The sequence below is a fragment of the Martes martes genome (assembly GCF_963455335.1).
Source record: "Martes martes genome assembly, chromosome: 8".
Classification (NCBI taxonomy): Eukaryota; Metazoa; Chordata; class Mammalia; order Carnivora; family Mustelidae; genus Martes; species Martes martes.
Genome location: NC_137895.1, coordinates 128,743,218 through 128,755,580, shown reverse-complemented (window position 1 = coordinate 128,755,580; position 12,363 = coordinate 128,743,218).

Sequence of the window (12,363 nt, the reverse complement as noted above, 5' to 3'; positions counted from 1 at the left end):
CTATGTTCTCTGTCGCTGCCTTTAGAGTCAATAACATCGGATGGCCTTCAGAACAAAGTGGTACCAGTCTTCATGAAGCTGAATTCATGCCTGACCTAAGACTTAGGAAAGTAGGTCAAGGTGCTACTCCGTGCCTGGTACCCTTCAGAGATGATTCACTCCTACCTGCCAAATCTCACTTAAATTCTTCTGGTCAACCCTAATTTAGAACAATACAACAATACAAGAACAATACAAGGAAGGGAATTCTGGGAGATAGAGTTGTAGCTTCTCTAAGAATAATGACCCAATACAAATTCACCACAACTATTCTAATTTTTACTTTTATTTATTATTTATTTTTTTATTTGAGAGAGAGAGAGAGTGAATGAGCATGAGTTGGGAGGGAGAGGGAGATACAGACTCCCCACTGAGCAGGGATTTTTTTTTTCCCCCCCAAGGCAGGACTCAATCCCAGGACCCTGAGATCATGACCTGAGCAGAAGGCAGAGACTTAACCAACTGAACCATCCAGGCACCCCATTCTAATTTCTACTTTTAGAGTTACCAGAGTTTATTCCAGAAATATACAGAAAGGTGATCATTAAAAATTCTAATGTAGGGCGCCTATGACCAAGTGTCAGGCACTTAACCAACTGTGCCACGCAGGCCACCCAAAACTACAAACTTTTAGAAGATATAACAGTCTTCACTAATGCAATAGGATTAAAGAAAAATGAATGAGATACAAGAATCAAGAAAGAAAAACAATAATCAGGAAAGAAAAAGTAAATATTTCATTATTTATGGATAAGTTGTCCACATAGAAAATTTAAGGGAAGTAGGGGCACCTGGGGGGCTCAGTCATCAAGCATCTGCCTTTGGCTTGGGTGGTGATCCCAGGGTCGTGGAATGGAGCCCCGATTCTGGCTTCCTGCTCGGCGGGAGGCCTCCTTCTCACTCTCCCACTCCTGCTTGTGTTCCCTCTCTCACTATGTCTCTCTCTGTCAAATAATAAATAAAATCTTTAAAATAGGGGACCCTGGGTGGCTCAGTGGGTTAAAGCCTCTGCCTTCGGCTCAGGTCATGATTCCAGGGTCCTGGGATGGAGCCCCGCATCGGACTCTCTGCTCAGCAGGGAGCCTGCTTCCCCCTCTCTCTCTCTGCCTGCCTCTCTGCCTGCTTGTGATCTCTGTCTGTCAAATAAATAAATAAAATATTTTTTAAAAATCTTTAGTATATATATATATGGGAAACTACTATTATTACAATTAAGAAAGGGTTCAGCAAGGTCATTGAACATAAGATCAATCAATAATGATCATTTAAAACAACAGCAATAGATTAGAAAATGTAATAGAAAAAATATTCACAATAGCAATAAATTCTAAAGTATTAGAAACAGAAGATGTATAATATCTTTATGGAGAAAAACTATAAAATTTATCTGGACAGGAAAAATCTGAATAGATAGACATATGATAGTCATATCCAAAATTATAAAGATGAAAATTCTTCCCAAATTTTCCATAAATACAATTCCAATTATAATCCCTGTAGGACTCTGAAAAACTTTATAAACTAAATATATATAAAAAAAAAAAAACAGCTAAAGAAAAGCCCAGAACAGTCAAGATGATTCCCAAAAGAATGGGATGGAATGTTGGTTAGGGTGGGCTAACTGCTACAATCAACAGCTACAGTATTTCAGAAGCTTAACATAATAAAGTTTATCTTTCATTCATTTCACAGTCCAGTAATAGTCAGTAGCAGAAGAGCAAGGGGAGGACAGATTCTGCTCCACTGAGTCTTCTAAGAATGCAGGATCCTCTGTCTTGTGGCTCCCTCATCCCAAAGGACCTCAGAGTCCTTGACTGGATCTGCTGCATCCAGCTGGAAGAAGTGGTTAGAGGGAAGACATGGAGAATCTCAAGGGAGATTTTTAGGAGCCAGGTCTGGAAGTGGCAAAGACTGCTCTCCACCAGCATGTCGTTGGTCCCACTTAACCTCAAGCAAGACTGAGAAATTCTAGTCTAGCTAAATTTGCAGAGAAGAAAACTTGGTGAACAAATGGCCGTCTCTACCACAAAAGATCAGTCCCACCACATAGCATACTTAAGAATCATTAGTAATTAGTAAGTGTGTGATACTGGCTGAAGAAAAGCCACTTAGCATAATGGGACAGGAGAGGGGACTCAGAGATAGACAGGAATTAAAGATTACTGGAGAAAGTATGAACTATTTCATAAATAGCAATAGAAAAAACTATATAGAAAGCAAAGATAATAAGATCCTTATCTCAAATAGACACATAATAAATTCCACACCGATGGCACAGATTAAGGACCTAATGTATAAAGTGCATCTTTAAAGTCATTAGAAGAAAAACAGAGCTTCTGCATTACACAACTCCAGGGGATGCCATTCATGTTGTAATCTATATTAATTAGTGCCCCCAGAAGTTGAGTAGCACAATGATCTTGTTTATGATTAAGTGTTAAGGAAGGATTACTTAAGCCCCCAAAATAGAATTGCAAAAAGAAACTACAGATACCTCTCTTAGCTTAGGTTGCAATAACTAAATGCTCTAAACTGGGTGGACAGTTACTTATTTCTTATAATTCTGAAGTCTAACTCCAAGATCAACAGGCCAGCAGGGGGTTGTTCTTGGTGAGGGACCCCTACCTGGCTTGTAGGTGGCCTCTTTTTGCTGTATCCTCCCATGTCTTTTCCTAGATGTGATACATGCTCCTTGAGAGAAAAGAGAGATCTGTCTCTTCATCTTCTTTTCAGGGCTAATCTTAGTAAGAGTCCCAGCTTCATGATCTAGTCTAAGCCTAAATACCTCCCCAAAGTTCCCACCTCCAAACAGCATAACATTGGGGAAAAGAGTTTTAAGATATGAATTTATGGTAGACATAAACATTCAATACATACTAACACTTTTGACTACATCCAATGGAAAATTTGGTGTGGAAGAAGATATATATATACATACATATACACACACATATATATACACACATATATATATGCGTGTGTGTATATATATATACACACACATATATATATGCGTGTGTGTGTGTATATATATATATATATATTTTAAGATTTTACTTATTTATCTGACAGACAGAGATCACATGTAGGCGGAGAGGCAAGCAGAGAGAGAGAGAGAGAAGGGGAAGCAGGCTCCCTGCTGAGCAGAGAGCCCGGTGTGGGGCTCGATTCCAGGACCCTGAGATCATGACCTGAGCCAAAGGCAGAGGCTTAACCCACTGAGCCATCCAGGCACCTCAGGAAGATACATATATAAAATTAAAGTATGTTATAGATTTCGAGAGAGTACTTTCAACACATGTTGAGTGATACAGTCTCCAAATCCATCTTCCTTCTCCCTTGTCTCTGTGGAGATTATAAAAAGCCCCAAATTCAATGTCCTGGGCTCTCCTACAGCTAAAGGTAGCCATGTGTCACCATTCTGGCTGATGTATATAATAGACACTCCGGGACAGTGTTTCTGTGAAGGTTTTTAATGGGTAAGGATTTAGCTGGAGCACTACTTTGCCCTTTTTATCCTTTGCCTTTTACCTTCATCCTTCTTATTCTTGAAATGTTGAAATAGGTGAAAGTATAGCAGCTATCTTGTCCCATAATGATGAAAGTCACGTACCATGTTGGTAGAAACTGAAAGAGGAGAGGAGACTGGGTCCTTGGTAGCTTCATGAACACTTAAACCAGCCTCGCACGATCTGCGCAAAATCTCCTGATCCAAGAAAAATATACACATTTGTCCTTCTGTACGATTTTATTGCTTGAAGCAAAATGGAATTTCTAACTGAAACAATCTGTAAAAGACAAAAAACCTTTTGTACAGAATGAAGAATTCTTCCAGTTAATTAAAACCAAAGGACAAAAAACTCAATAGAAAAATGGGTCAGGGAAAAGAGTGGCACATAGCAGAAGAGGAAAAATAAATGGCCAGAAACACAAATGGGAAGATAAGCTCTATAGTAATCAGGGAAATGCAAATTAAAACAACAATGAAATACCATTTTTTATTCCTCAGTCCTGCTAATGATCTTACGTCTGACAATATGAAATGCTGGTGAGAATATGAATATATGGAACTCTCATACAGTCCTTTTATTTTAACTTTTTAAAAAAAGATTTTATTTATTCATATGACAGACAGAGAGAGCACAAGCAGGGGGAGCGGCAGGCAGAAGGACAGGGAGAAGCGGAGCCCAATGCCAGGTTCGATCCCAGGACCCTGGGATTATGACCTGAGCTGAAGGCAGGTGCTTAACCGACTGAGCCACCCAGGTGCCCAGATCTCATACACTCCTAATGAGAATGTAAACTGATACAACCTACTGGAGACCAATTTTGTATTTTCTACTAAAAATGAAAATACACATACCTAATAATGAAGCAATTTCCTTTGCTAGCATAAATTCTAGAAAACTTTCACCCATGTCTGCATGGACACAGATATGAGGATATTCATTAGAGAGCGATTTGTAGTATTAAGCAGTTTGAAACAACCCCAAAACACCTTCAAATGGAGAATACATAATGAAATGTGGAACACAGGAGCGATGAAATACTATATAGCAATGAAAAGGAATAAACTACATTAGACTATATGAATCTTGAAAATATAATGTTATGTGAAAACTAAATTTTTAGAATATACAAAACACACAAAACAATTATAAATTGTTTATACCAACTTAGTATATAAAGTTATTTTTCAATAAAAGGAGAAAATAAATTTATGCTAGTGATTGCCTTTGTGGGTGGAGGGACTGGTTATGGTGCATAAAAGGTCCACATTTTTTTTCAAATATTTCATTTCCCTTTCAAAAACTAACATGGAGGGATGCCTGGGCTGCTCAGTTGGTTGGCTGCTGCCTTCGGCTCAGGTCATGATCCCAGGGTCCTGGGATCGAGTCCCGCATCGGGCTCCTTGCTCTGCAGGGAGCCTGCTTCTCTCGCTGCCTCTGCCTGCCTCTCTGCCTGCTTGTGTGTACTCTCTCTCTGACAAATAAATAAATAAAATCTTTAAAAAAAAACATGGAAATTTGTGACAATTTTTAAAATTTTTTATAGAATTTTACCTAATTGCCCTCCAATGCTTATTGAATAATCCATCTTCCCCCCCTGATTTGAAGTGCTTCCTCTTAAAATATTAGGTCCCACAACTCCACAACAACAAAAAATCAAATTTTAATATGGGCAAAAAGCTTGAATAGAAGTTTCTTTAAAAAAGATATGCAAATGGCCAGTAAGCACATTAATGATTCTGAACATCATTAATCGATAGGGAAATGTGAATCAGTTGTTTTTGGTTTCTTTTTAGATTTTCTATTTATCGATATTTTAATTTTGTTCACACAGTGCTTTTTTTTACTTTCTCCACATCCTTCCTTAGTTCTTTGCGCATCTTTGAAATGAGTTGTTTTAAAATCTTTTTCTAGTATATGCTCCATTAATTAGATCTTTATGAGTGATATTTACCATTGTTTTTTGTTTTTTTTCATTGCATAGGCCATATTTACTGTTTTTTGTATGCTATGTGATTTTTTTGTTGTTATTGAATACTGGGCATTTGAATCTCCTATTTTTTGTTACTGTTTTTATTTATTGTTATTGTTTCTTGTAGGCTGTCTGTGCTGAGGATCAGCCTGAGGTATAAACTGAATGTCTTCTCAAATCTTTTCTGAGCCTTTCCCTGGGCATGTGTGGTCACTTACAATTTTTCTTGTATTTGCAGTTGCTTTTTTTTTTTTTTTTAAGATTTTATTTATCCATTCAACAGATACTGGGAGAGAGCTCAAGACAAAGCCCAAGCAGGGGGAGCAGCAAAGGGAGAGGGAAAAGCAGGCTCCCCACTGAACAGGGAGCCTGATGTGGGGGTTCAGTCCCAGAACCCTGGGATCATGTCCTGAGCCAAAGACAGACGCTAACCAACTGATCCACCCAGGTGCCCCAAAATAATAAAATCTTCAAAAAAATTAACCATGGAAATAAAGGAGCATTGATTCAAGAAAAAAAAAAGCTGAGGGGCACCTGGATGGCTCAGTTGGTTAAGCCTTGGATTCTTGATTTCGGCTCAGGTCATGATGATCTTGAACCTCCAGTTGGATTCCTGGCTGGGGCTCAGTGGGAATCTACTTGAGATTCTCTCTCTCCCTCTTTCTCTGCCCTTCCCTCTCTTGTGTGTACACTCTCTCTCAAATAAATAAATCTTTTTCTTTTGAGATTTTATTTATTTGAGAGAGAGAGAGAGAGCAAGCACAAGCAGGGGGAGCAGCAGAGGGAGAGGGAGACAAGCAGACACCCTACTGAGCAGGGAGCCTAATGTGTGGCTCGATCCTATGACCCTGAGATCATGACCTAAACCAAAGGCAGACGCTTAACCATCTGAGCCACCCAGGTGTCCCAAATAGTAAATCTTGAAAAACAGATAAATCTCAGTAAAAACAGTAAGCTTTGTAGTGTTTGAACTTGCCTAATTTCCATCCCTTTCTCTGTAACTCTGCAGTAGCCTTGAAAACAAACCTTCTTGGGGCGCCTGGGTGGCTCAGTGGGTTAAGCCTCTGCCTTCAGCTCAGGTCATGATCCCAGGGTCTTGGGATCGAGCCCCGCATCGGGCTCTCTGCTCAGCAAGGAGCCTGCTTCCCCTCCTTCTCTCTCTGCCTGCCTCTCTGCCTACTTGTGATCTCTGTCTGCCAAATAAATAAATAAAAATATTAAAAAAAAAAAAAAGAAAACAAACCTTCTTAAAATCAAAGTACTTTGAAAAGCGTCATCCTAGCAGCTTTGGAAGGGGGAAAGAACAAGTTGGAAAAGCCCCCAAAACTCTGATCCGCGGAGAATTATCGTATTTGACCTTGCTGGCAGCTCCCTGGAAAAGCCCCATTCTCAGGATTACCTTTGGCTTGATTCAGAACTCACTTAGCACCAACGATTCTATCCTCAGGGTATTTGCTGAAAACCAGTTTTAATTGTTTACCATTGCAATGGCTGTGGCAACAATAACAGGGCAAACAAGACACTGAAAACAAATTTTAAAGGAAAATCTGGAGAATGAGATATCCACAGAAGGTTTTGAAAAGCAGCAACATATATATTTGGAAACCCAGAATACCACGAATATATGCAGAGTTGTACACGTGCCCAGAAGACACTGAGGCACTGGGTAGATACTTCCCCGGCTACAGATGACAAAGAATACAGACATTACAGAACTAGCTCAGAAAAGTTATTAAACAAACAAATGACAACAAACAAGAACGGCATCAAATCCTGGGGAGAAACCCAGATGTCCTCGTCTTTGAGTAATTTGTACAATCGTAGAGATAGCACCCAGGCTACGTATTGCAAAAGCTTCCCCACTTGTAGTGAACACCTAACACTCGTAGTTTATTTATCTACTCTCTCTGGAAACTTCCCACACCAGTCTCAGGGTGTTCAAGTACTTATGCGGATGTGTTTGAACATGCCTCCCTTGCCAAAGCTGATGATCGGGAAAGAAGAGCCAATTCCAGGTGGACTAATCAGATTTTCTTTGTGAGGAATGTAGATTTGGAGCTGAGGGATTTGAGAGGATGATTGGCTTCTTGAATGGTAGAGATGAAAAATTTGGGACACAAATTTGCCATGCTCTCCGCCATTTACAAAGGGTAGCAAAAACAAAACAAAACCTTTGCAGAGAGGCACCTGGGTGGCTCGGTGGGTTAAAGCCTTTGCTTTCGGCTCAGGTCATGATCCCAGGGTCCTGGGATTGAGCCCTGCATCGAGTCCCAAGTCTCTGCTCATCAGGGAGCCTGCTTCCCCCCCCTCTCTCTCTGCCTGCCTCTCTGCCTACTTGTGATCTCTGTCTGTCAAATAAATAAAAACAAAACAAACAAAAAAACCTTTGCAGGGAAACAGGGCACTAAATGTGAGTACTGCCTGGGTTCCTGATGGCCTTCCCAATGGCTTGCACTAGAATTTTCTTAGGACTGATTGCATTTGAAGTTTTGAGTTCTGTGAGTGAGCCTGAATTTTCATAATGAGAACTTATTTTTTCTTTTTCTCTTTATCCCTTCTGTCTTTTTCTTTCTTAATGCTACCTTGGGTGTTGTTTTCTGTAACTCCCAATCGAAGGAATACTGACTTTACATGGGTTGCCATTTGTCTTTAGAACTTTTAAATATCATTTAGTTCATTTGTCAGGAAAAGAGAAATGACTCTAGGTGTTTCCAACATTAAGGGATTTATAAAATCATTTGAAGGGTTAGAGGACAGAATTCAGGGAAGGGCCACGATTAGCCAGTTCGAGGCTAGGTTCAAAGATTGAGATATTTGTTTTTGCTGGCAGGGTCAACTGTTCTGGGAACAGTTCTGTTGTCACAAAGGCCGGCAGCATCTTAGTGAAGTTGGAAATGAGAGGTGGAGGAGGCTGTGTTGATTCAGCAGCTTCCAAAATTAACAAGTGATTTAATTCATTCAAACTGTGCTGGAAATATTACAGCTTCCGGAAAAGAAGAAAAAAACAACATGAGATTGCACTTAAAGGCTATATTTTCCCCCACGGGACTCCAGGTACTTTGCATTTTTAGCCACTGCTAATTTTTAAGTATTTCATGATAGCGGCTTGCTCCACTCTAAAATAATCCTGGCATTCTGCAGTGGCTTAACTTAATGTGCCTAAGGGAGATCTTCCCCCCATGTTAGAGGAATAATCGATCAGATTTGCCTGAAAACTAGCCTGTAGGTCTGGCCTGCTACAAATATGATGACTCTATATCAAAGAATTTCCACAACCAGTTATAATAAAATTTGAAGAAAGATTTGCAATCTGTTCACTCTCCTGAAATCCTCTTGGCTTGTGTGGGCTTTGCTAAACTGTTGAGACAGAGCATTCCATTCACCCTCCTCCTTCTCTGAGGATTGGTATTGTTAATTTGCAAAGAAGCAAAGAGAGGTAATAATGGAGGGTTGTACAATCCTAGGATGTCAGTTAGTCCTAGAATGACATGTAAGGAACTGAATTGTATCCCCTGCAAAATTCATGTATTGAAATCCTAATCTCTAGTATCTTAGAATGTGAATGTATTTGGAGATAGGGCCTTTATTTATTTATTTTTTAAGATTTTATTTGTTTATTTGACAGAGATCGAGAGAGAGCACAAGCAGGGGGAGCCGCAGGCAGAGGGAAAAGCAGGCTCACTGAGGAGGGAGCCTGACGCAGGGCTTGATCCCAGGACCTTGGGATCATGACCTGAGCTGAAGGCAGATGCTTAACAACTGACCCACACAGGCGCCCTTAGATAGAGCCTTTAATTAGGTAATTAAGATGAAATGAGGTAATAGGTTATGGCCCTAATCTGGTATGACTGGCGTCCTATCAAAAGACAAGATTAGGGGCGCCTGAGTGGCTCAGTGGGTTAAAGCCTCTGCCTTCGTCTCAGGTCATGATCTCAGGGTCCTGGAATCGAATCCCACGTTGGGCTCTCTGCTCAGCAGGGAGCCTGCTTCCTCCTCTCTCTGCCTGCTTCTCTGCCTACTTGTAATCTCTGTCTGTGAAATAAATAAATAAAATATTAAAAAAAAAAAAGACAAGATTAGGGGGTGTCAGGATGGCTCAGTTGGTTAAGTGTCCTAACTCTTGGTCTTGGCTCAGGGGCTGATCTCATGGATCATGGGATAGAGCCGGGCTCTGGGCTCCACACACAACCTGGAGTTTGCTTGGGATTCTCCCTCACCTCTCCCCCTGTTCCCCTTCCCCCCACCTCTCAAATAAATAAAATCTTTAAAAAAAAAAGAAATATTGCCTGATTATAAACTATAATTTTTAGGGGAACTAGGCTTTTTTTTTTTTAATAAAAATGCAAAGGATATGGGGCACCTGGGTGGCTCAGTTGTTGAGCCTCTGCCTTCGGCTCAGGTCATGATTCCAGGGTCCTGGGATCCAGCCCTGCATCAGGCTCCCTGCTCAGCGGGAAGCCTGCTTCTCCCTCTCCCATTCCCCCTGCTTCTGTTCCCTCTCTCGCTGTGTCTCTTTCTGTCAAAAAAATAAATATAATCTTAAAAAAAATACAAAGGATAGCATACTCAACTCAATTACCTTAAAGGTATGAGGGATAACTTCTTTGAATGGATTTTGTATGAATCACAAGTACTTGGACAGATAGTTTTAACTGGACAGTAGGAAAGAGCACGGATCTAGAAGTCCGAGAACTTTATTATTTTCAGTGTCCTTAGTTAAATCCCTTTGCTGTCTAAGCTTAAATTTCCTTATTTGGTAAATATAGAAAAAAATCTTTAGGTCGTTTCTCTCTCAGTGTTGTGGCACAAAAGAAATCTGGTAGTACTTTGAAAAATAGGAAAGCAGGGGCACCTGTTTATTTACCTCCCCAGTGTTGTTGAAAGGTATCAATATATGGGGGCACCTGGTGGCTCAGTCGGAAGAGCATGTGACCCTCGATCTCAGGGTCCTGAGCTGGAGCCCCATGCTGGGTATAGAGATTGCTAAAACAAAAAACCAAAGAAAGAAGCTTAAAGAAAGATGTCAATCTATGGATATAAGCAAGTTTAGTGATGTCTGTGGTTAAATCTGGTTCATGTGGAGACCAAATTTAAGAGTATATCACCTTTAAAAAAAATTTATTGTAAAGACTGTTTCTAGGCAAACAGGTTTGAGCAATGGAACGTAGAAAGGCTAGATATACAGACAAGCCCATCAGGGGACCCACCTCAAAATATCCATAGGCCCTAGCTAACCAAATGACTACTTACAACTGGACACAGTCTCCAAAAAAGGGAAAATTCCATATGTCACCATACCTCCTCACCTTCCCCCTTTAAAAACAGCCCCCACCCACTGCTTCCTGGCAGACAGCCTCCTCTCCTTTGCTGTCCTGCCCCGCCCCTCCCTTGAGGGGTATTCAATAAACTTCTATCGCCTTTTATCTGCCTCAGGTGAATTCTTTAACTGCTGCTCATAGTAGCTTCCACCTCATTGTGGCCCCACATTTGGGGGCCCCCATATGATGCAGAGACATCCCATTTGGACACCAAATACATCACATTTCAAGAACTTGGATAAAATAATGCTTGGATTAATGAAAATATTAAAGAAAGACTATTATGTCTATTCCAGGTAATTATGGAAAGTAAGCTGTTTATTGATTTATGGATCTGGGAATCTGGTGGCTGGGGGGTAGTTTTCTTTTTTATGTAGGAGACTTAAATTTTTCCTTTTACAACTGAACATTTTATGGCCCCTAGTAAAGGTAATGTTCAATAAATACCTATTGGTGGGTCAATTTTTTTATTAATTATTTTTATTAACATATAATGTATTATTTGCCCCAGGGGTACAGGTCTGTGAATCGTCAGGCTTACATGATGGGTCAATTTTTAAAAATGTGATTGGGTAATGTTATTATTCCTATAGTTATTATGATTTGAAATGACTTAGTGGAGAGCTGAAAATGTAGATTTTTAAATGATTTTTAAATTAGTTTGCTTTTTGGCTTTTGAACACCACTTTTCATAGCTCATTGTATCAAAAGCATTTAATGTTCTTGTTAAACGAAAATCTTGAAATATAGGGCCTTTTACTCTATTACAAAACAGTTGATTAAAAGAGACAATAAAATGACTTTCTGAAACCTAGATAAACAATGCGTACCTAACTTCAGAAGTGTAGGGAGAGATTTGCAAAGAAGAGTCAAAGGAAAAGCGATTAGGACGGGTAACACTGAAATTATGTGTATTTACTTTTAAATTGCAAGTCTTTACAGGTACGGAGTATCCTTGTTCAACTCGTACCCCAATATTTAGTACATTGCTTGGTGCAGAACTGTCAATGATAAATGCTAAATTATAAATGAAAAATTGAGGATGTAGGAAGTTTAGAAAGTAAAGCCAGAGTCTTATGTCTAAGAAGACAGAGGAAGTAAAGATTTGGATTTCTTCATATTCTAGCCCTTCTTAATCCCGTGTCAGAATTGATATCTCTGATTCACTGACATTATCCAGTCAAGCAAATTCTGCCAATTTTCACAGCCTTCTCAGGGAAAGGATTTTATTCTTTAGTGTCACCATATAGCGCCACCTGCCGGAATTATTGGGAAACTTCGCAATTGGACCCCTTCCCTGGGCGGTCCTTTACGTTCCTCCCAGTTCTTTTTCGGAGGCCCTCTTACACGCATGCGCTTTCGTTGGTACGCGTTGACCGTGGAGAGACTACAATTCCCAGAAGACTATGCCGCCAAAAAAAAAAAAATCCCGTGGGGAGGAGAAGGGAAAACGTGAAGGCTCGCGAGAGAACGGGATTGAGGCGGCTGCGCGAAGTGGGTGGAGCCGGGTGGAGAGAGTGAAGAG